Source organism: Marmota flaviventris, chromosome 2, assembly GCF_047511675.1.
Source record: "Marmota flaviventris isolate mMarFla1 chromosome 2, mMarFla1.hap1, whole genome shotgun sequence".
Classification (NCBI taxonomy): domain Eukaryota; kingdom Metazoa; phylum Chordata; class Mammalia; order Rodentia; family Sciuridae; genus Marmota; species Marmota flaviventris.
Genome location: NC_092499.1, coordinates 120903931 through 120925575, shown reverse-complemented (window position 1 = coordinate 120925575; position 21645 = coordinate 120903931). Strand labels below are relative to the sequence as shown.

Here is a 21645-nt window from a genome sequence, read left to right as displayed (position 1 = left end):
CCCCACAAAGGGACAAGTAATAGAAGACCCTATAAGATGATATGTCATGAGCTTTGTAATGTTTTGAACAACCAATAAAAAAAAAAAAAAGAAGACCCTATAGCCACAATGAACTTGATATATTCACAGAAAAGGCCAATGTAGCTGCAGTTTTGTGCACTCCAGTGTTTTCAAGAAGGGCAACAAATGAGATCTCAAAGTGCCACAGCCATTTCAAAGTCATCACTGGGGGGAAAAAATTAAACTATGACCAATGATCATTCATGGGATTAAAAGGAAATGAACAAGTAATGAAACTTGTCTAAAAGGAAACTTTCAACAGACAAAAAGAGAAACATGAGTTTTAAAAAATGGCACCAATACAGAAGTTTTTAAATCAGAAAGGATCAGCATCAGAGTCCTGCCTAAATCAGCACTGTCAATCACACCAAAAGCAATGGTGTTCTAAGTAAGGTCAATATCTAGGGCTGGCATGCCTGGACAAGGGGGTGTCTGAAGTTTTCAATAGGAAATAGTAAAGCATAGCACTCATAAGTGAACTCTAGACAAAAATGAATATTTCTGGATGTGTTTGTCTTAATCCTTACTTGACCTACATATTTCAGATAGTCCAAAGATATTTCAAAAAGCAAAGGGAAAACAACAGAAAACAAAAGTTTTCTTTAACTGAGGTACATGTCTTTACTTCAGCCACATGCTTTTCAAAAAAAGAACCTTGGCACCAGAAACCTGAATTGGAATCCTACCTCTAGCAGTAATCAACTGTGCAACTCCCTTAGTCTCAGTTTTCCTTATCAGTAAAATGAGGCTAATATTACCGGCCCTTACAAAATTGATAGTAATTACCAAATGAAATAAAATAGGTGAGGATTAATGGATAATAACAACAAGGGGAATGGTGAAGGTAAGCAGATGAAAGAAAAAAGTAAAAATAATAATGTTCATAATTTGTAAGAGCTGAACTCAATGTAAATGGTACTTACCTATAAATAAAAGCTCAGGAAATGAAGTCACCAGCCTAGAGTTAAAAAGCTGGCAGAAAAAGGACTAAAATCTTGCTTAATATCTACATGTAGAATACCTATAAAGCACTTTGATATATAAAATCCAATTGATCTTCACAATAAAATACTTCATTTGACTCATAAGAAAACCTAAGGCGCTAACACTAGCCAGCCTAACTAGAACAATGACTAAAACCTATGAAGATACTGTATCTCTTAAGACAGAGATTGAAAGCCTTTCTTACTCATAATTTGATTAATATTTTAAAAAGGATGCCTTAGCAAGTCATTCCTTTCTTTAGTTAATAATTTTTCAGTCACGGGCTGGGGATGTGGCTCAAGAGGTAGCGCGCTCACCTGGCATGCGCGGGGCGCTGGGTTCGATCCTGAGCACCACACAAAAATAAAATAAAGATGTTGTGTCCACCGAAACTAAAAAATAAATATAATAATAATAATAATAATTTTTCAGTCACATATAAAGATATATTTTCATGCTGTATTTAACAGAATCAATCAGCTTAACATAAAAATGTTCATAGTAAATTCAGTTCCCAAAAACAAGTTTTTTAACATAGTTCCCAAATTAAAATTTCAATTAATGTTGGCTTAGAATAAGATAGCAAAAATTATTTTTATTCTGTTTGTATGCAGATTATTTTATGATAGGATAGCTGAGTTACTGAGTTGCTAGATGTTTTATCATAATCAAGTAATCCATTATTTCTATCATTAATGATTCTCATATTCACATCAGTTCTTTAAATTGTTCTTTTTTTTTTTTTTTCATTTTAATGCTAACCCTTCTGCAATTAGGTCAATCAGTTCTTCCTACTTAAGTCAAGATGATTCACTTTCAAATAAAAATTGTTACAAATATTGCATTATTATGCAGCTGAGGGGACAGGTAGGCTGGGAAACTGATTTAATGGATTCAGATGGAGATGAGCCAACTAAACAATAAAGCATTTAAATAATAGTCACATTTATAAGACATGACATGCATGTGAATGAATCAAAAAAATATACATTAATTAATATTTGTGTGCAAAATTGCAGAGGTAAGAAAGAGTACCTGGGATAACAACAGAGTTCAAAAAACGGATATGAATGAAAAAGTAAGCAGTGGTCAGAACAAGGCACAAAGAACCTTTAAAAGGTCATGTGAAGAAGTTCGAACTTAAATTAAATCTCTATGAAAATTGTGAAGCACAGAAAGGTTTTGAGCAGGAGTTTTAGAGAAATCTTTCCAGCCATACAACAAAAGAATAGACTTGAAAGAATAAAGTTGGGGACAATTAAGTCTAGAGGACCCATTAAAAGATTATTAAAATCGCTACTGTTCTTAGATCAGGTGATAAGATTTGGTCCTCCTGTGGCCATACCTCTCCCCAAGTGGTAAACAGTACAAAGAGCCAATAGGAAATGCCTCACTGCACCTCACCTCTAGGAACTGCTTTCCACCTACCTGGAAACCCAGGACTTCCTGCTCAAAAGACCCTGAGCCCACTCCCAGGACAGCTTCTCAGGCAGGCATGATATAGTTAAGCTGAAAGAAAAGATAAAAATAGCTGCTAATAGGAGATGGGGGCCGTGGAGAGAGCTTAGACATTTAACCACAATTTAAAATAATATATTTTATTTAAAAACTTTTAAATATAGACATAATTTAAGAATTAACAATTTCATGCCAGGCGCAGTGCTACAGGCATGTAATCCCAGCAGCTCAGGAGGCTGAGGCAGGAGGATCACAAGATCAAAGCCAGCCTCAGCAAAAGCAAGGTGCTAAGCAACTCAGTGAGACCCTGTCTCTAATAAAATACAAAATAGAGCTGGGGATGTGGCTCAGTGACCTAGTGCCTCTGAGGTCAATCCCTGGTACACACCCCCTAAAAAAAAGAATTAAAAATTTCATATCATATATGTGCTTAATTATTATTTGTATCTAGAAACCGAAGGTCATTTATGATATATAGTAGTGACCTGAAGTTTAAAATTTTTTAACATTTCAAGAAGATATGAAGCAATTCTTCGACAGATACAAAGTAGTTTCATTATATGAGAGACTTAGCAAAGTGATACATTAGATAGTCAAAGCAATCTGAAGTTAGATTTTCCAGATGTTAATAACAGCTTGAGTTAAACACAAATTAGATCACTTAGTACAGGATCTGTATGTAAACTAAAGGCAGTTATTTATTATTTAAAAAAAAAAAAAGGTGACTATATAGTACTGCTCTTCTCATTGGCATACACAGATGCCCTCACATTAAACAGACAGTGAGCAAAACACTGTAGCAAGCATCTGTTGGCTAATGACAAAGAAAACTATGAACCCTTTGAGGCCAATTCCATCCAGTTGTAAGTGTGAAAGCAACAAAAACAGGTAGTGCTTTTCAATATCAACCAAATAGGGCTGGAGTTGTAGCTCAGTGGTAGAACATTTGCCTCCTAAGTGTGAGGCCCTAGGTTCAATCCTAGCACCACATTAAAAACAAAAAGGAATTGAGTCCATATACAACTTAAAAAAAAAAAAAAAAATCAACCCAAATAACCAGGAAAAAGAAACTCCGATGCTTTTACATTTTTTGTGTGGCAATGACATTCCAAGTATTACTCATGTATACTAAAAAGACACTTAAGAAAAGCTAAATCTAAAAAGGCAAAAGTCAAAATATATAAATACATTTTATTTTCATTCCACTGTTCTTTGTATCAATACTCATGGGAAGGAAAATGATTGGTCTAAGAAAGGTATTAAAAACAAACTACAAACTAGGAAAAGCTTGTCTTCTGCATCCAATCACCCAACCACTTACATTATATTATTTTTTGGTCCCTATTTCATTACCTTTTCCCGCCCCCCAATTCCCTTCCCAATAGTTTCATATTGTCCAGCACTCTGCTTCAATGTTCTCAGAGACTTGTCCTGGTCTCCCTTGCTCCTGTGTTGAAATGTGTTATGCATACATTTTTCTCAGAGTGCCACATGATGTAATAAATGAACAGCACTCACAAACATCCTTCCATTATTCCTTTCCTCTGGCCTTGCCTCCTGTCTAAGATTAATGCTTCCACCTAACCTCCAGACTAGACTCTCTCCTGCCTTCCGAGAAACATCAAATACCCTTTACCTTTCCTATATCTTCAAATTTCCTCATTAGTATCTTTCCCTATCTAAAACAAACAAACAAACAAAAAAACAATTAAACCCTTATCTTAAAAGGAAAATAAATGCTGTTGAACTTACCCTATGGTGGCCTCCCTGATAGGCTCTGCCTTCTCACCCTCCTTCCCCGCCTCACACACAAATATACTTCCCAATCCACAGCAATATGACTTTTGTAAACACAATTACATTAACATAAAGGTTTTTAATCTACAGGTCATTGAATTTTTTTTATTTGTAAATGGACACAATACCTTTATTTTATTTACTTGTTTTTATGTGGTGCTGAGGATTTAACCCAGTGCCTCATACATGCAAGGCAAACGCTCTACCAACTGAGCTACAGCCCCAGCCCTGAGACCATTGGATTTGTGGATAGAATTTAGGAGAAAAACTTTGATGGGAAAATAAATTATTTTCTCCAACCTCTAATTTACTATAGTTATATGCCACAATAACTTGTATATTATGTTAAATAAACATATACACTTGATCATAATTAGCTTAATAACAATATTTTAATATAATGGGTTTCCTTTGTAATCCTGTGCATTTTATTTTATCCATCTGTCACAGACTATTTTTCAAAGATGCTGCAAAAATATCTTCCATCCCACATAATCTTCTGTAATGTGAATTTACCACTCCTCCATAAATATGTGGAGTCTAAGTCCCCTTCTCCTTGCATCCAGGTTGGCATTTACTTGCTCACGACAAGAGATGGTGATGGAAGTGACACTGAGTGACTTCCAAGACTAAGCCAGAAGAAGCCATGCAGGTTCTGGTACTAGATTTGAGGTGGCCTGTTACACTGCAACAATTGCCAGAATAGAATATAATACCTAAAACTGGGGTATGACATAACAAAAACCTAAAACATGTGACCCTAGTTTCAAGACTGGATTGTGGGTACAAGCTGGAAGGGCCTGAAGGATCTCACCAGCAAAAGCCCAGTAAGCCTTGAGGAGGCTACTGGAAAGGCCTTAAGAGCAAGTAAAATGTCATCTCAGAAGGTGGAAAAAGTCCCTTGTTATGAAATGGCAAAAAACTTAGCAAAACCACTGCCTATGGTAAGACAGAAAATTGAAAATGAATTGTTACTTCTAACTAAGGTAATTTCTAAGCAGAATGTCCAAAGTGTCAACTGGTTTCTTTTATATGTAAAGCAAAAGGGGCAAATGGAGATGAGCTAAAGAATAAAGTACTTGTTTTCAAGCAGAATTTAGAGGAAATAAAAAAGAGCCAGCAACTGCTGGGTTCAAAAATAAACTATTTCTCATCTACAGTCTCTCCCAGCAGAGAATGCTCAGTAAGGAAAGGTCTGAGGACAAAGATCAAATACAGGATACAAAATGGAAAGTGTGGTCTGAAGGTAGAGATGAAGCCAAGGCTGCTGCTATAAAATCCTTTGCTGACAGTTTCTCTTGTGGTTTCTTCTTCCTGATCTTTTTTCCCCAGTGCCCTTTTCTACATATGTCCACTAAATCTAGATGTCCCCAGAGATTTTTGTCCTCAATCTTGATTCAAGTCTTTCTTCAACCACTCCTGAAATTCTATTAAGCTCAATATCTCTCCCTCCCTTCCTCGCTCTAACTCTCCCAACCTCCCTCCAAGACTACAGACAGATCTATGCATCTCCACTTGACTATGTCAGAGAAAACTCAAACTAAACATTTCAAAATCCTGTCTTCCTCCCTACAAGTTCCTTCTATACCTAAACATGAGCTGGAAATAAATAGCCCCACTATCCACTCAAATGCCCAACCTGGGAATCATCCTTGATTCCTGCCCCTCTTTCCTCCCTTCGCCACAGCAAGATCTTATCAATGGTCAATTTCTATAGATTCTACCACAATCTGTACTCTCTAGAGTCTACTCTTCTTCAAGTTATATCCTGTCTGGACTACATAGTCTTCTAAATAATCTCTCCATTGCAAAATATCTTTTTTGTGTGTGTGTGGCATTGAGAATTGAACCCAAGGATGCTCTACCACTGAGCTATATTCACAGCCCACTCCCCTTTTCTTGAAACAGGGTTTCACTAAGTTGCCCAGGCTGACCTCAAACTTGTGATCCTCCTGTCTTAGCTTCCCAAGTAGCTGAGTTTAGAACCGCACCCAGCTTCCAAAATATCTTCAATTCTACTCTAAAAACCATCCTAAAATAAATTAATAGCCACTTTAGTCCTATTTAAAATCATTCAATAACTCTATAAAAACCCTTTAATAGAGGGGTGTGGTAGCTACTAAGGAGGTTAAGGCAGGAGGACCACTAAGTTCAAGGCCAGCCTGGGCAACTTAGTGATAGCCTGCCTCAAATAAAACTAAAAGGACTGGGGAGTGATAATGGCCAAAATATATTGTTATGTATTGTTTGTACTGATATGTTAACAACAAACCCCATCATTATGTACAACTACAATGCACCAATGAAAAATGTGGAAAGAGGAAAAAAAGTGGCTGCAAATGTAACTCTGTAGTAGAGTTGGGTTCAAATTGAAGCATCATCAAAATAACAAAATAAAAAACCCTTTGACAGCTGGTTGTGGTGCTCCTGTAGTCTAGACTATTCAGGAGACTGAGGCCCTCCCAGTCTATTGTCCCTGGAGAAAGTACATAAGAAAGAAAGAGAGAACTATGAGATATTACTGGGGCATCTAGGATCCATGTTGATATGCTATGTGTGAGATGGTGGTTCTGGCCTGAGGCAAGAGGCAGCCCAGCAACACTATGGAGGAACAAACCAGAAGAACTGCAGAAGTTCTGTTTTGCTTCTCTTGTGACTCAGCACCTGTGTGCATACAACTTGGCCCCATATATATACTACTCAAATGTCTGGTCTTTTTTAATCTTCAAGAAAATTAGGAGCTGAGCAAAACAGCTGGCTATATGCTAATCTTTCCTGACTGCTGCTTTGCATCCCTCTCTCCTCCAACACAAACCCCAGGATTTTTGCAACCATAATCTGAGGTGCCTCCTCATAAAGCAGATTTTTCCTCAAAAGAAAGTTTTAAAAGTGGCCTAGGGTAATGCTGTGTGGGGTAAGGCATTTTGATGTAGGCTCTCTGAAGCCTGGGCTCTCTAATTCTTATTCCTGACTCTCTCTACAAGCAGTGTCTAATAAAGAAAACTTCAAATACCGAAGAATAAATGTAAAACAATACATATTAGTCTGCTTGGGCTATCATAACAAAATACCATAGACCATGCAGCTTAAACAACAGAAATATATTTTCCTACATTTCTAGAGGCAAAACGTCCAAGATAAGGTGACGGCATGATCAGGTTTTAGTGAAGGCTCTCTTTCTGGCTTGCAGATGGCCACCTTCACACTGTGGCCACACATGACAGGGAAGAAGGAAAGCAAACTTCCTGGTGTCTCTTCATATAAGAGGGTGAATCCCATTGGATCAGACCCCATCTTCATGATCTCCTCTAACACCAGTTGTCATCTGAATGTCCCATCCCCAAATATTATCATACCGAGAATTAGGACTTAAACATGTGAACTTTCAGAGACTCAAACATTCTGTCCATAACATCTCCCCACCCTGTGTGTGTATGTGTGTGTGTGTGTGTGTGTTTACTTACAAAACCACAGGCAAATTCAAGGCAGAATTTGGGCCATCTCCAGAGCAAAAGATGTAGGTTTTTTGTTTGTTTGTTTTTTTAAGTGAAATTTGGGCTAGGCACAGCAGCACACACCTATAGCCCCTATTACCTAGGAGGCTGAGACTGATCACTTAAGCTCAAGAGTTCAAATACAGCCTCGCAGTAGGACCCCATCTCAAAACAAAAATTAAACTAAATACTAATATCATACCACATGAAAAATTCAATATCAGATAGAGTAAGGTCCTTAGTGTCAAAACAACTTTAAAAGCTTAATGGTTAAAAGAGTTATCTTTTGACCTTGGAGTAAAAAAGGCCAAAAGAGTAAAGAAATGGGGCTGGGGCTGTAGCTCAGTGGTAGAGGGCCTGCCTCGCATGTGAGAGGCACAGGGTTCGATCCTCAGCACCACATAAAAATAAATAAAAATTTGGGCTGGGGATGTGGCTCAAGCGGTAGCACGCTCGCTTGGCATGTGTGCGGCCCGGGTTCGATCCTCAGCATCAGGTACAAACAAAGATGTTGTGTCCGCCAAGAATTAAAAAATAAATATTTAAAAAAAAAAAGAGTAAAGAAACATTTCGTGGTTCTGGGGTTGTGGCTCAGTGGTAGAGCTCTTGCCTAGCATGTGTGAGGCACTGGGGTCTCTCAGCACCACATATAAATAAATAAAGGTCTATTAACAACTAAAAATAAATAAATAATTAATAATGCTTAAAAAAGAAACATTTTTCAAGATAAGTTTGACTATATTAAAACTAAGAGCCATTTGTTCATTTAAAAAACACCTTGGCCAGGTGTGGTGGTGGCACATCCCTGTAATCTCAGTGACTCGGAAGGCTGAGGCAGGAGGATCACAAGCTCGAGGTCAGCCTCCACAACTTAGCAAAGCCCTAAGCAACTTAGTGAGGCCCTGTCTCAAAATAAAATACAAAAAAGGACTGGAGATGTAGCCTAAATGGTAAAGCACCCCTGGGTTCAATCTCCAGTACTGCCCCTTCAAAAAAAAAAAAACACCTCAAAAGAAAAAAAAGATGTTATAAACTAAGAAAAATGTTCAAATTCATACAATCTATACTGAATTATTATTAAAAACATATAACGCATTAACATACACAAAAAAAACATGGAAAGTTGCACAAAAGACAAGAGGCATTTCACACACAACACATGTACTGAACCAATAAATACATGAGGAGCTGGGTTGTTACTCAGAGGTAGAGTGCTCACTTAGCATCCATGAGGCACTGGGTTTGCTTCTCAGCACCATACAAAATATAAAATACAGATACTGTGTCTACCTATAACTAAAAAATACATATATAAAATTTAAAAAATAAATACATGAAAAAGGTTCAATACCACTAGGGATCAGGGAAGTTTAAAGCAAGACCACACTTTACAGGAAAAAATAGTAAAATCCTTTGAAGTGAACTTAAAAAGAAAAAAAGACTAGTGAATGTCCTTCCTAACTCAAGCATCCACTATTTCCAGCTTTCAAACTTTCAATTCTATAAGTTAAAGAACACTAGTTATAATGCAAATTATTCTTATCTACGGAAAGCAAATTACTTGTGTCCAATGGGACAAAATTGGTAATTGTCCAGTAGAGAAGTTCATTTTGTACTTACTTGAAAATTTTATTTCACCATTCATTTATTGCATGTAAATGAGTAGCTCTTGAGAACTTCCTTCGAAATGGTTTTAACATCTTACCAGTTTCCTCAGTAATTAATGAGTTAAATAAAATAGTTGACAAGTGTTCATTTCCTATCCATAAGAGAATCATGATTATACCGTCTTCTAAAAATTATCCTTAACACCACACTTAGAATTCAACATTATCTTTATATGTGAGGGGGAAAAAGACACCTTTCAGCAATAAAAGAATCTTCAATCTGAGGATATCACCAGGCTTTACAGTGAAAAACTGAGAACTTATCGCCTAAAATCAGGAACAAGCCAAGATGTCTGCCCTCACCACTTCTACTCAATATTGTACTGACACAAGACTCATACACAGAATCTATAAAGCATGCTTCTAAGCAAGTAAACAACCCAATTGAAAAAGTAACAAAAGGAGAACAGTAGTTCCCTTTGGTAAGGAGAAAAAATGTTAAGGAATCCAAGGGAACTTAAGAGGTAATAAAATGTTCTAAAGCTTTATAAGGGAGTGAAATGAGTATAAGCATTTGTCAAAAGTCACTGACCCATATATTTAAGATCTGCATTTTATTATAAATTGGAAATTACACATCATTTTTTAAGTTTGTCTTAAAAGATCACTATAGATACTACTTTGTATCATTCAATTACCAAAATTAAAAAGTCTGAAAAATATCACATATTGTAGGAATTGTAAAATGACACGATTTCTTACACATTGAAGCTATGAGGGTAAAATGGTACAACTCCTGGAAATAAGTTTGTTTTCTCTCTTTCAGATTAACATTACTACCCTATGACCCAGGAATTACATTCATAGGTACATATACCCAATGGAATCTTTTTCACATGTACTATAAGAGTCATATAGAGGAATGTTTCTTGTGGCACTGTTGAAAATAGGAAACAGCTAAAAACAGGGTTATCACCTCAGGAAAAAATTAAGCACAATATGTCCACACAAAAAAAACTACATACAAATATACATTCAAAGCATACTTTCATAAATTGCCAAAAAATGAAAGCAAATCAATGTCCACTAACTAATGAATGAAATATGGCCTGTATGTATTAAGTCCGGCTCCTGGCCATAAAAATACTTATGCATGGTTTTTTCAGCCCAACCATAAACAATTACAATTTAAAGGCTTCACAGGGATAGCGGGATTCTCCCCACCAGACTTGACACAGCCAGTGTGTAGCAACATATAAAGACTCAGGCCCCAGCTCGCCATGCTCTTAATTTTAGCATTTCAGCATTCCTAGCCCAAGTGACTTCATCCAGAAAGCTCTTCATGGCCTTTAGCTGAGGCCTTTCCTCAGGCCCTTTGAAGAGGCTGGGAAATATTGAAGATACTTTTCCCTAGGCTGCCTCTGGACTTGTCCACTCATAACCATTTCACCTTTCCCCTGGATCCATAAACTGCAAAAACCTTTTGTTGAAGGCTTCCTCAGCAGTGAGACCACCTCAACCTCAGGGAGCCTACACTTTCTCAGAGTTAATCTCTTACTTATCCTAATGCAGTAAATGATTAAAGACTTGACTGTTACTTTCATTTTGGCCCTTTTCTTAAAATTGACTACCCAGACAGACACCTAGAAGCTCAGCTCTTTACCAGTTCAACTCCAGTCACAGAAAATGGAATATTATTCAGTAAGAAAAAGTAATGAAGTCCTGATAAATGCTACAACATGGGTGAACCTTGAAAACATTTTGCTATGTGAAAGATATAAGTCACAAAAGACCCATAAATTGTACAACTTCACTTACATGAACTGTCCAGAAGAGGTAGACCTATAGAGACAGTAAGTAGATTAGTAGCTGACAGAGGCTGGGGGTAGGGGGTGGTGAGTAGAGACTACTAATAGTATTTTTAAGAATGATGAAAATATTCCAAAATTAGATTGTGGTATTGGTTGCACAACTCTGAAATACAATAAAAACCACTGAATGGTACACTTTAAATGGGTTATTTTATGGTATGTAAATTATTTTTCAGTAAAGGTGTCACAGGAATTGAACAATCATGCCTAGGGCAGTAGTGGGATGGAAAATTGTAAAAAATTATAATGTTCCATAAAAGAGTTTGTAAATTACCTTTAAGCCAGGTAGAGATACTGAATGATTCTGAATACTAAACTGCTATGCTGACATTTATCTTTTAGGAAAAAAATACCCTGCTGACAATGACAAGAATAGTTTAGAGAACAGCTGGACTCAGGTGGAAAGACCAAAAGAGAAACTTAAAATGGCCCATTTAAATTTTTTTAAAATGAAGAATTTCAAAAATAAAAAAACTGAAGAGGACTCGAGTTAAGACAGGTAGGAAATGGGACAGGGCTAATAACCTTACCTTTATAGCAGAATGCTATTTATAGAAGCTTTCTGTGGAAGGGAAACTTTCTATAGAAATTAACTATTAACATACTAATGGATATATCTTTATTACATAGGCCCCACAAATAGAGGGAATTATAGAAATAATCAAGTCCAAGAAGGTGGAGAAAACTCCTACCAACTAGCCTATTAAAGCAGTTCCCAGTTTTAATCTATGATTAACTAATCAAGGATTTGTCTTCAAGACTATCAGATCATAATGCCAATATCTTTCTCAAGTATGTCAGAGAATATCAGTGTAACTCCATTTTTTCAGTATAAAAACAATGGAAAAATACACTAAAAAGTATTTTATTGCTAGAACCAGTTTTGTTTTTTTCAGGCAAATGTCATACAAACAAAAAGTAAAAGCATGCTATATGTAGTATTATTATAAATAAGGAAAAGACATTTGGTGTTGTCTTAAATTTTTCAGAAACACATCTTTCTTATTATAAAATATATTTTAAAAGGCAAATGTATTTACAAAATATCTCACCTTAGGTTTTTAGAGAAACCACAAAGAAATGTCTACAGCATCAGCTCCAGTTTAGGCAGATACCTGAATTGAAGAGGGGGGGGAAAAATCAGACATGGTCAATACAACTAAATCTGAGTGGATAATTTAATTCTTTCAATAGGAGAATACTAACTTGATTGTTTACTCACAAATTTTTGTGTTCAAGTTTTCTTTAGAAATCTTTAGAATATTGAGAATTAACAACTTCTGCTAGACTTTGATTATTTAATATTAATGATGATTCTTGAAATCTATCAAAACATACTATGTGCGAGGCCAACCTTACACGTGACTGAGTTACACTCCCCGGCTATGTGCTGAGGCTCTCAGTCACAGAAATGTGGCACCCTTCTTGGGTGCGAGGGTTGGTGCATGGGTGTGTCTTGCTACAGCCCCATGGGTAAAGCTATGCTCACCTGTTTCTTTGTAATATAACCACTTACCCTGTTTAGGATAGAATCTTCCATGGAAGTGCCTTGTGTGTGTCCCCTTCTCTTACTGTGCCCTTGGGTGTGGCCTACCCAGGTGTCAGTCAGCCTGCTGATGTCCACTGACATCATGAAGATAGACTCAGCCCGCTGAAACCTGACCCCTTGCCTCATTTAAATAGCTTCTCCTCGAAGATCCAACATGGTGGCGAGAGGGGAGACAGCGCTTTCAGTACCTCCTCAACAACGGGGTCAGAGAGACCCATGGATACGCTTAGATTCGACCTACTGAGAAACTCCTAGCAAAATTCCACTAAAGAGAGACCGGCCGGGAATCGGTAGGATTTTTGGAGGTGACAGTCTGCGCTAGACGAGTGAATCTCCGCCACGCAGCGCAGAGGTCCAGACCCGCCAGCCGCTGCCCGCGCGACTCGGCGACTGTCGGCTGCCTGCACGCGGCCCCCGCGTCAGGGCGGATAGCCTCCGAGGCACAGCGCAGCAGGAGCAGTGCAGCGACTCTAGGAAGAGGTCTCTCGCCAAGCCTTCATGAAATAGCGAACCGGGAGCTGAAACCAACCAGAGACAGACCAGTCCCACCCCTCCCTTCGGACACTCCAGCAAGGAGCCCGGGGCCCGCCATAGCAGAGTGGTGACATCACCAGAGTTCCACCGACAGAATTCCTTCCCAGCGGAATCCACGTTAGCAGGTGTGTGACTCCCACCCCCTCCAGATACAAGCAGCCAGGAAACCTCGGGAATCTCTCCGGGGGCGTGTCTGTAGGGAAGCAGAGGGGATTCCAGATCCCCACCTCCCCTTAACACCAGCGGCGACACCCAAGATCTTATCCGCCAGTTTCTGGGGGCGTGCCCACCAAAGGGGTCCGGAAAAATTAAACTGTTGGTTCCCAGATCACCCACCACAGCACTGGGGCTTAGATGAATGACAGAGAGGGTGTTCATCTTTCGGGATATAGGACACGCGGTGGGGCTGCAAGTGTAATCAGATCCTTGGGGAACCGCCTCTGGTGAACAGGACCTGGCTGGCTGACTGGGAGGAGGAACAGGGGGAGGGGCCGGATAAGTGAAAGGGCTCTGGACTAACAGGATTGAGAGACTCCCAGGAGCCACCATACAGGGATTTCTGTCAGCACATAGAGGGCAGAAGCTCGGCTCAGAGGGCACAGCTGCGCCTATTGGAAGAGAAGAAAATGGGATTCAGCCATAGAATAGGGGATGCCAGCATGGCAGAGATCTGATGTCATCGGAGAGCGGCCGAGGAGAGAACTTCACCGGTGCCAGCGGCGACGGAAACAGTTGGTCCCCTGGTAGGGAGGGTGAGTCACAGATACCTGAGTCTCTCTCGCTTTGTCGTCGAGCCAGAGGGGAGGAGCGGGGCCGCCGCCCGCGCCCGCAAGGTAGGCAGACCTGCGACCAACCTGCAGATCAGGCCCAGCGGTCTGCAGGCGTGGTAGGAGGGGCAGGGCAGAGCCGCCGTCCGCGCCGGCAAGGTAAGCAGACCTGCGACAGACCGGCGGATCAGGCCCAGCGGCCTGCCAGCGTGGTGCACACTTCACCCCAACTGGAGTAGGGGCAGAGCAGAGCCTTCGCCCGCGCCCAGATCAGGCCCAGCGGCCCGCCTGTGTGGTGGTCAAGTGACCCCAATTGGAGTGGGGAGCGGAGCGGATCTGACACCCGTGCCCGCAAGGTGGGCAGACCGGCGACCAACCTGCAGATCAGGCCTAGCGGTCCCCGGGCGTGGTAGGAGGGGCAGGGCACAGCCTTCGCCCCCACCTGCAAGGTAGGCAGACCTGCGACAGAACGGCGGATCAGGCCCAGGGGTCCGCGGGCGTGGTAGACACCTCACACCAATTGGAGGAGGGGCAGAGCAGAGCCCCCGCCCGCACCTGCAAGGGAGACCTTTCAACTATACAAGAGCAATATAAATATATAGGGGGGAAAAATTTCAAAAACACAACAGTTTCACCAAGAAGAAAGAAATGCAAGCAGTATGAAAAGACAAGGAAAGAAAGGACTACAAGCAATGCAGGTCAACTCAACTTTAGAAGAGGTAACAGCTGCAGCAGATGGAATGTCAGATAAAGAATTCAGGATATATATGCTTCAGATGATATGGAGTATCAAGGAAGACATTAGACAGCAAAATCAGACAATGAAAGATCACTTCGACAAGGAATTACACAAACAAATCCAGGAAGCAAAGGATCAACTATACAGGGAGATAGAGGTTATAAAAAACAAACAAACAGAAATCCTAGAAATGCAGGAAGCAATAAACCAACTTAAAAACTCAATGGAGAATACTACCAGCAGAGTAGAACACTTAGAATATAGAACATCAGACAATGAAGACAAAGTATTTCAACTTGAAAAGAACATAGACAGCTCAGCAAGACTGTTAAGAAACCATGAGCAGAACATCCAAGAAATATGGGATAACATTAAGAGACCAAACTTAAGAGTCATTGGGATACAGGAAGGTGTAGAACTCCATACCAAAGGAATGAGCAATTTATTCAATGAAATAATACGAGACAACTTCCCAGACTTGAAGAATGAGACAGAATCCCAAATTCTAGAAGCCTACAGGACGCCGAATGTGCAAAATTATAAGAGATCCACACCTAGACACATTATAATGAAGATGCCCAACATACAGAATAAGGAGAGAATTTTAAAAGCTACAAGACAAAGGAAGCAGATTACATTTAGGGGCAAGCCAATCAGGATAACAGCTGATCTTTCAACACAGACTCTGAAAGCTAGAAGATCCTGGAATAACATATTTCAAACACTGAAAGAAAATGGGTTCCAACCAAGAATTGTGTATCCAGCGAAATTAAGCTTCAGGATGGAAGATGAAATTAAAACCTTCCACGATAAACAAAAGTTAAAAGAATATGCAGCTAGAAAACCATCTCTTCAAAACATCCTCGGCAAAACATTACAGGAAGAGGAAATGGAAAATAACAATGAAAACCAACAGTGGGAGGTAGGACAGTAAAGGGGGGGGGGGAGACAATCAAAGAGGAAAACAAACCATGTTTAGTAACATAAATAAACAAGTATGGCTGGAACAACAACCCATATCTCAATAATAACCCTAAATGTTAATGGCTTAAACTCACCAATTAAGAGACACAGGCTAGTAGAATGGATCTCAAAACAAGACCCAACAATATGCTGCCTACAGGAGACGCATTTGATAGGAAAAGACATACATAGGCTGAAGGTGAAAGGTTGGGAAAAATCATATCACTCATATGGACTTCGGAAACAAGCAGGAGTGTCCATACTCATATCAAATAAAATAGATTTCAAGCCAAAGTTAATCAAAAGGGATAAAGAGGGACACTACATACTGCTTAAGGGAACCATACACCAACAAGACATAACAATCATAAATATATATGCCCCAAACAATGGTGCAGCTATGTTCGTCAAACAAACTCTTCTCAAGTTCAAGAGTCTAATAGACCACCATACAATAATCATGGGAGACTTCAACACACCTCTCTCGCCACTGGACAGATCTTCCAAACAAAAGTTGAATAAGGAAACTATAGAACTCAATAACACAATTAATAACCTAGACTTAATTGACATATATAGAATATACCACCCAACATCAAGCAGTTACACTTTTTTCTCAGCAGCACATGGATCCTTCTCAAAAATAGATCATATATTATGTCACAGGGCAACTCTTAGACAATATAAAGGAGTAGAGATAATACCATGCATCCTATCTGATCATAATGGAATGAAACTGAAAATCAACAATAAAAGAAGGAAGGAAAAAGCATACATCACTTGGAGAATGAACAATAGGTTACTGAATGATCAATGGGTTATAGAAGACATCAAGGAGGAAATTAAAAATTCTTAGAGATTAATGAAAACACAGACACAACATATCGGAATCTATGGGACACATTGAAAGCAGTTCTAAGAGGAAAATTCATTGCTTGGAGTTCATTCCTTAAAAAAAGAAAAAACCAACAAATAAATGATCTCATACTTCATCTCAAAATCCTAGAAAAAGAAGAGCAAAACAACAGCAAAAGAAGTAGAAGGCAAGAAATAATTAAAATCAGAGCTGAAATTAATGAAATCGAAACAAAAGAAACAATTGAAAAAATTGACAAAACTAAAAGTTGGTTCTTTGAAAAAATAAACAAAATCGACAGACCCTTAGCCATGCTAGCGAAGAGAAGAAGAGAGAGAACTCAAATTACTAGCATACGGGATGAAAAAGGCAATATCACAACAGACACTTCAGAAATACAGAAGATAATCAAAAATTATTTTGAATCCTTATACTCCAATAAATTAGAAGATAGTGAAGGAATAGATAAATTTCTTAAGGCATATGATCTGCCCAGATTGAGTCAGGAGGATATTGACAACCTAAACAGACCAATATCAATCGAGGAAATAGAAGAAACCATCAAAAGACTACCAACTAAGAAAAGCCCAGGACCAGATGGGTATACAGCAAAATTTTACAAAACCTTTAAAGAGGAACTAATACCAATACTTTTCAAGCTACTTCAGGAAATAGAAAAAGAGGGAGAACTTCCAAATTCATTCAACGAGGCCAACATCACCCTGATACCTAAACCAGACAAAGACACCTCAAAGAAAGAAAACTTCAGACCAATATCTCTAATGAACCTAGATGCAAAAATCCTCAATAAAATTCTGGCGAATCGGATACAAAAACATATCAAAAAAATTGTGCACCATGATCAAGTAGGATTCATCCCTGGGATGCAAGGCTGGTTCAATATACGGAAATCAATAAATGTTATTCACCACATCAATAGATTTAAAAATAAGAACCATATGATCATCTCGATAGATGCGGAAAAAGCATTCGACAAAGTACAGCATCCCTTTATGTTCAAAACTCTAGAAAAACTAGGGATAACAGGAACATACCTCAATATTGTAAAAGCAATCTATGCTAAGCCTCAGGCTAGCATCATTCTGAATGGAGAAAAATTGAAGGCATTCCCTCTAAAATCTGGAACAAGACAGGGATGCCCTCTTTCACCACTTCTGTTCAACATAGTTCTCGAAACGCTGGCCAGAGCAATTAGACAGACGAAAGAAATTAAAGGCATACAAATAGGAAAAGAAGAACTTAATTTATCACTATTTGCAGATGACATGATTCTATACCTAGCAGACCCAAAAGGCTCTACAAAGAAACTATTAGAGCTAATAAATGAATTCAGCAAAGTGGCAGGATATAAAACCAACACGCATAAATCAAAGGCATTCCTGTATATCAGCGACAAATCCTCTGAAATGGAAATGAGGACAACCACTCCATTCACAATATCTTCAAAAAAAATAAAATACTTGGGAATCAACCTAACAAAAGAGGTGAAAGACTTATACAATGAAAACTACAGAACCCTAATGAGAGAAGTAGAAGAAGATCTTAGAAGATGGAAAAATATACCCTGTTCATGGATAGGCAGAACTAACATCATCAAAATGGCGATATTACCAAAAGTTCTCTATAGGTTTAATGCAATGCCAATCAAAATCCCAACGGCATTTCTTGTAGAAATAGAGAAAGCAATCATGAAATTCATATGGAAAAATAAAAGACCCAGAATAGCAAAAACAATGCTAAGCAGGAAGTGTGAATCAGGCGGTATAGCGATACCAGACTTCAAACTATACTACAGAGCAATAGTAACAAAAACAGCATGGTACTGGTACCAAAACAGGCGGGTGGACCAATGGTACAGAATAGAGGACACAGAAACCAATCCACAAAACTACAACTATCTTATATTTGATAAAGGGGCTAAAAGCATGCAATGGAGGAAGGATAGCATCTTCAACAAATGGTGCTGGGAAAACTGGAAATCCATATGCAACAAAATGAAACTGAATCCCTTTCTCTAGCCATGCACAAAAGTTAATTCAAAATGGATCAAGGAGCTTGATATCAAATCAGAGACACACCGTCTGATAGAATAAAAAGTTGGCTACGATCTACATACTGTGGGGTCGGGCTCCAAATTCCTCAATAGGACACCCATAGCACAAAAGTTAATAACTAGAACCAACAAATGGGACTTACTCAAACTAAAAAGTTTTTTGTCAGCTAAAGAAACAGTAAGAGAGGTAAATAGAGAGCCTACTCCTGGGAACAAATCTTTACTCCTCACACTTCAGATAGAGCCCTAATATCCAGAGTATACAAAGAACTCAAAAAATTAGACAATAAGATAACAAACAACCCAATCAACAAATGGGCTAAGGACCTGAACAGACACTTCTCAGAGGAGGACATACAATCAATCAACAAGTACATGAAAAAATGCTCACCATCTCTAGCAGTCAGAGAAATGCAAATCAAAACCACCCTAAGATACCATCTCACTCCAGTAAGATTGGCAGCCATTATGAAGTCAAACAACAACAAGTGCTGGCGAGGATGTGGGGAAAAGGGTACACTTGTACATTGCTGGTGGGACTGCAAATTGGTGCAGCCAATTTGGAAAGCAGTATGGAGATTTCTTGGAAAGCTGGGAATGAAGCCACCATTTGACCCAGCTATTCCCCTTCTTGGTCTATTCCCTAAAGACCTAAAAAGAGCATGCTACAGGGACACTGCTACATCGATGTTCATAGCAGCTCAATTCACAATAGCAAGACTGTGGAACCAACCTAGATGCCCTTCAATAGACGAATGGATTAAAAAAATGTGGCATTTATACACAATGGAGTATTACTCTGCATTAAAAAATGACAAAATCATAGAATTTGCAGGGAAATGGATGGCACTAGAGCAGATTATGCTAAGTGAAGCTAGCCAATCCCTAAAAAACAAATGTGAAATGTCCTCTTTGATATAAGGAGAGTAACTAAGAACAGAGTAGGGGCGAAGAGCATGAGAAGAAGATTAACATTAAGCAGAGATGAGAGGTGGGAGGGAAAGGGAGAGAAAAGGGAAATTGCATGGAAATGGAAGGAGACCCTCAGGGTTATACAAAAGAACATACAAGAGGAAATGAGGGGAAAGGGAAAAATAATACAAGGGGGAGAAATCAAGGTCAGTAGAGGGGGTAGAGAGAGAAGAGGGGAGGGGAGGGGAGGGGAGGGGGGATAGTAGAGGATAGGAAAGGTAGCAGAACACGACAGTCACTAGTATGGCAATATGTAAATCAATGGATGTGTAATTGATGTGATTCTGCAATCTGTATATGGGCTAAAAATGGGAGTTCATAACCCACTGGAAGCAAAGTGTGAAAGATGATATATCAAGAACTATGTAATGTTTTGAACAACCAACAATAAAAAAAAAATAAATAAAAAAATAAAATAAATAAAATAAATAGCTTCTCCTCAATAAAAGGGGTCAGCGTGTGCTCTCTCTTTCTGCAGACCCTTAAGATCAGAGGAGCCATCACAGCGATCCCAAAGAAAAAAGGTATTTGTGTCTCTTGTGTGGTTATTTCATGCAGCCCAGTTAGCCCAGTTTAACTGGAGTGACCCCTGAGCCTTTTAGTCGCGAGAACAGAAACCCGGCAATACAGTATATTAAAGGAGAAAAAAAATTAACTTCTTTTACCAGTTCAATCCTTCAACAAAATATTTTCTAAAAGTTTGCACTCCCTATAATATTACCACCCTGAATGCCCATTCCCATAAAAAAATATAAAATTTAAAAATCTGGAAATGTAAAAGTAAACCAATAGCACATATTTATAAAGCCTAAGTAAAAGGGAAAGTTAAATAAAACAAACGTCTAATAAATATGAAAAATGTTTCTCTATGTTAGCAAAAAGAAAATCAAATTAAAATGATCTGTCATTTCATCAATGTAAATGAAGTTATTTTAAAAATAAGATGTCATTAATACATTTCAGTTTTTCTCTTCACCGGACTCATGACAGGATTGTACTTCACTGCCTTCTTTCAAGTTAGGTATAGCTAAATACTTGCTTTAATTACTGAAATGTGTGTAGATATGAGAGATTTCTAGATATAAACTTCAAGAACCAATACACAGCTGGAAGACCTACCCACTGCTACAGGGATTATGTATGCAGTGATGAGGTGGAATTTCCGATGAGGCTGGTTAAACAAACGGCTCTGAAGAAGTAAGACTCTTGATGATACACATTAGACATAAAGCATAAACAAGAAAGAAGCTTTATTGTATTAAGCCACAGAGCTTCTCAAGATTATTTGTTACAACAACATAATCTAGTCTATACTGGCAGCTACAAACGATAATATAATATGATACTATAATATATACTATTATAACAATTCAATAAAAGAGGCATCTTTGCACACTACTCATGATAGCACAAACTGTTATAATTTTTCTGAAAAGCAATTTTGCAATATGCAACAAGAACCTTAAAAAATTCCAGTTCTACAGGGACTTGATAGTGCATGCCATTAATCCCAGCTACTCAGAAGGCCAAGGCAGAAGGATCCCAAATTAAAGGCCAGCCTAGGCAATTTAGCAAGACCCTGTCTGAAAATAAATAAAAGAGTTTGGGTGGGGGGATGTAGCTAAGTAGTAGAGAGAGAAGGATGCCTCTGCACTTGGATGTGTTTCCCCCAAGGTTCAGCTTGTGTCTGTAACCAGTGAATGTATAAGCACTGCCAATCACCTGCAAACCACATCTATTTGTTTATACTCTTTATACCAACAACTGACAGGCAAGTTGTGGCTATTTATAAGATCTGTTTGCATTGGTGATTATTTGTTTACCTAATCTTCCTGAAAATAAGCTTAAAATTTTCACAGTGTTTAATAGTGAATACATATCACATATTTTGAATGTACTACAAATGTGAGAATGTGTTTA

General features: G+C 38.6%; 1 protein-coding gene across 9 annotated transcripts in view; it reads right to left on the bottom strand.

Moving 5' to 3' along the window:
- Nucleotides 1-21645, bottom strand: part of Peak1 (pseudopodium enriched atypical kinase 1) — a 271428-nt gene that overhangs the window by 210875 nt on the left and 38908 nt on the right. For 2 of the 9 annotated variants that reach the window (XM_071608484.1, XM_071608488.1), the window contains exons 2-4: nt 12324-12386; nt 2473-2553; nt 1362-1436 (exon numbers count right to left, since the gene is read on the bottom strand). The exons of 1 other annotated variant lie outside the window; for it this stretch is intronic. The gene's annotated coding sequence lies outside the window, so the exon portion shown is untranslated. Of the gene's footprint in view, nt 1-1361; nt 1437-2472; nt 2554-11218; nt 11243-12323; nt 12387-12787; nt 12861-21645 lie in introns of those variants that run through there. 6 more of the 9 variants (XM_071608485.1, XM_071608489.1, XM_071608486.1 and 3 more) reach the window with 4 other exon arrangements.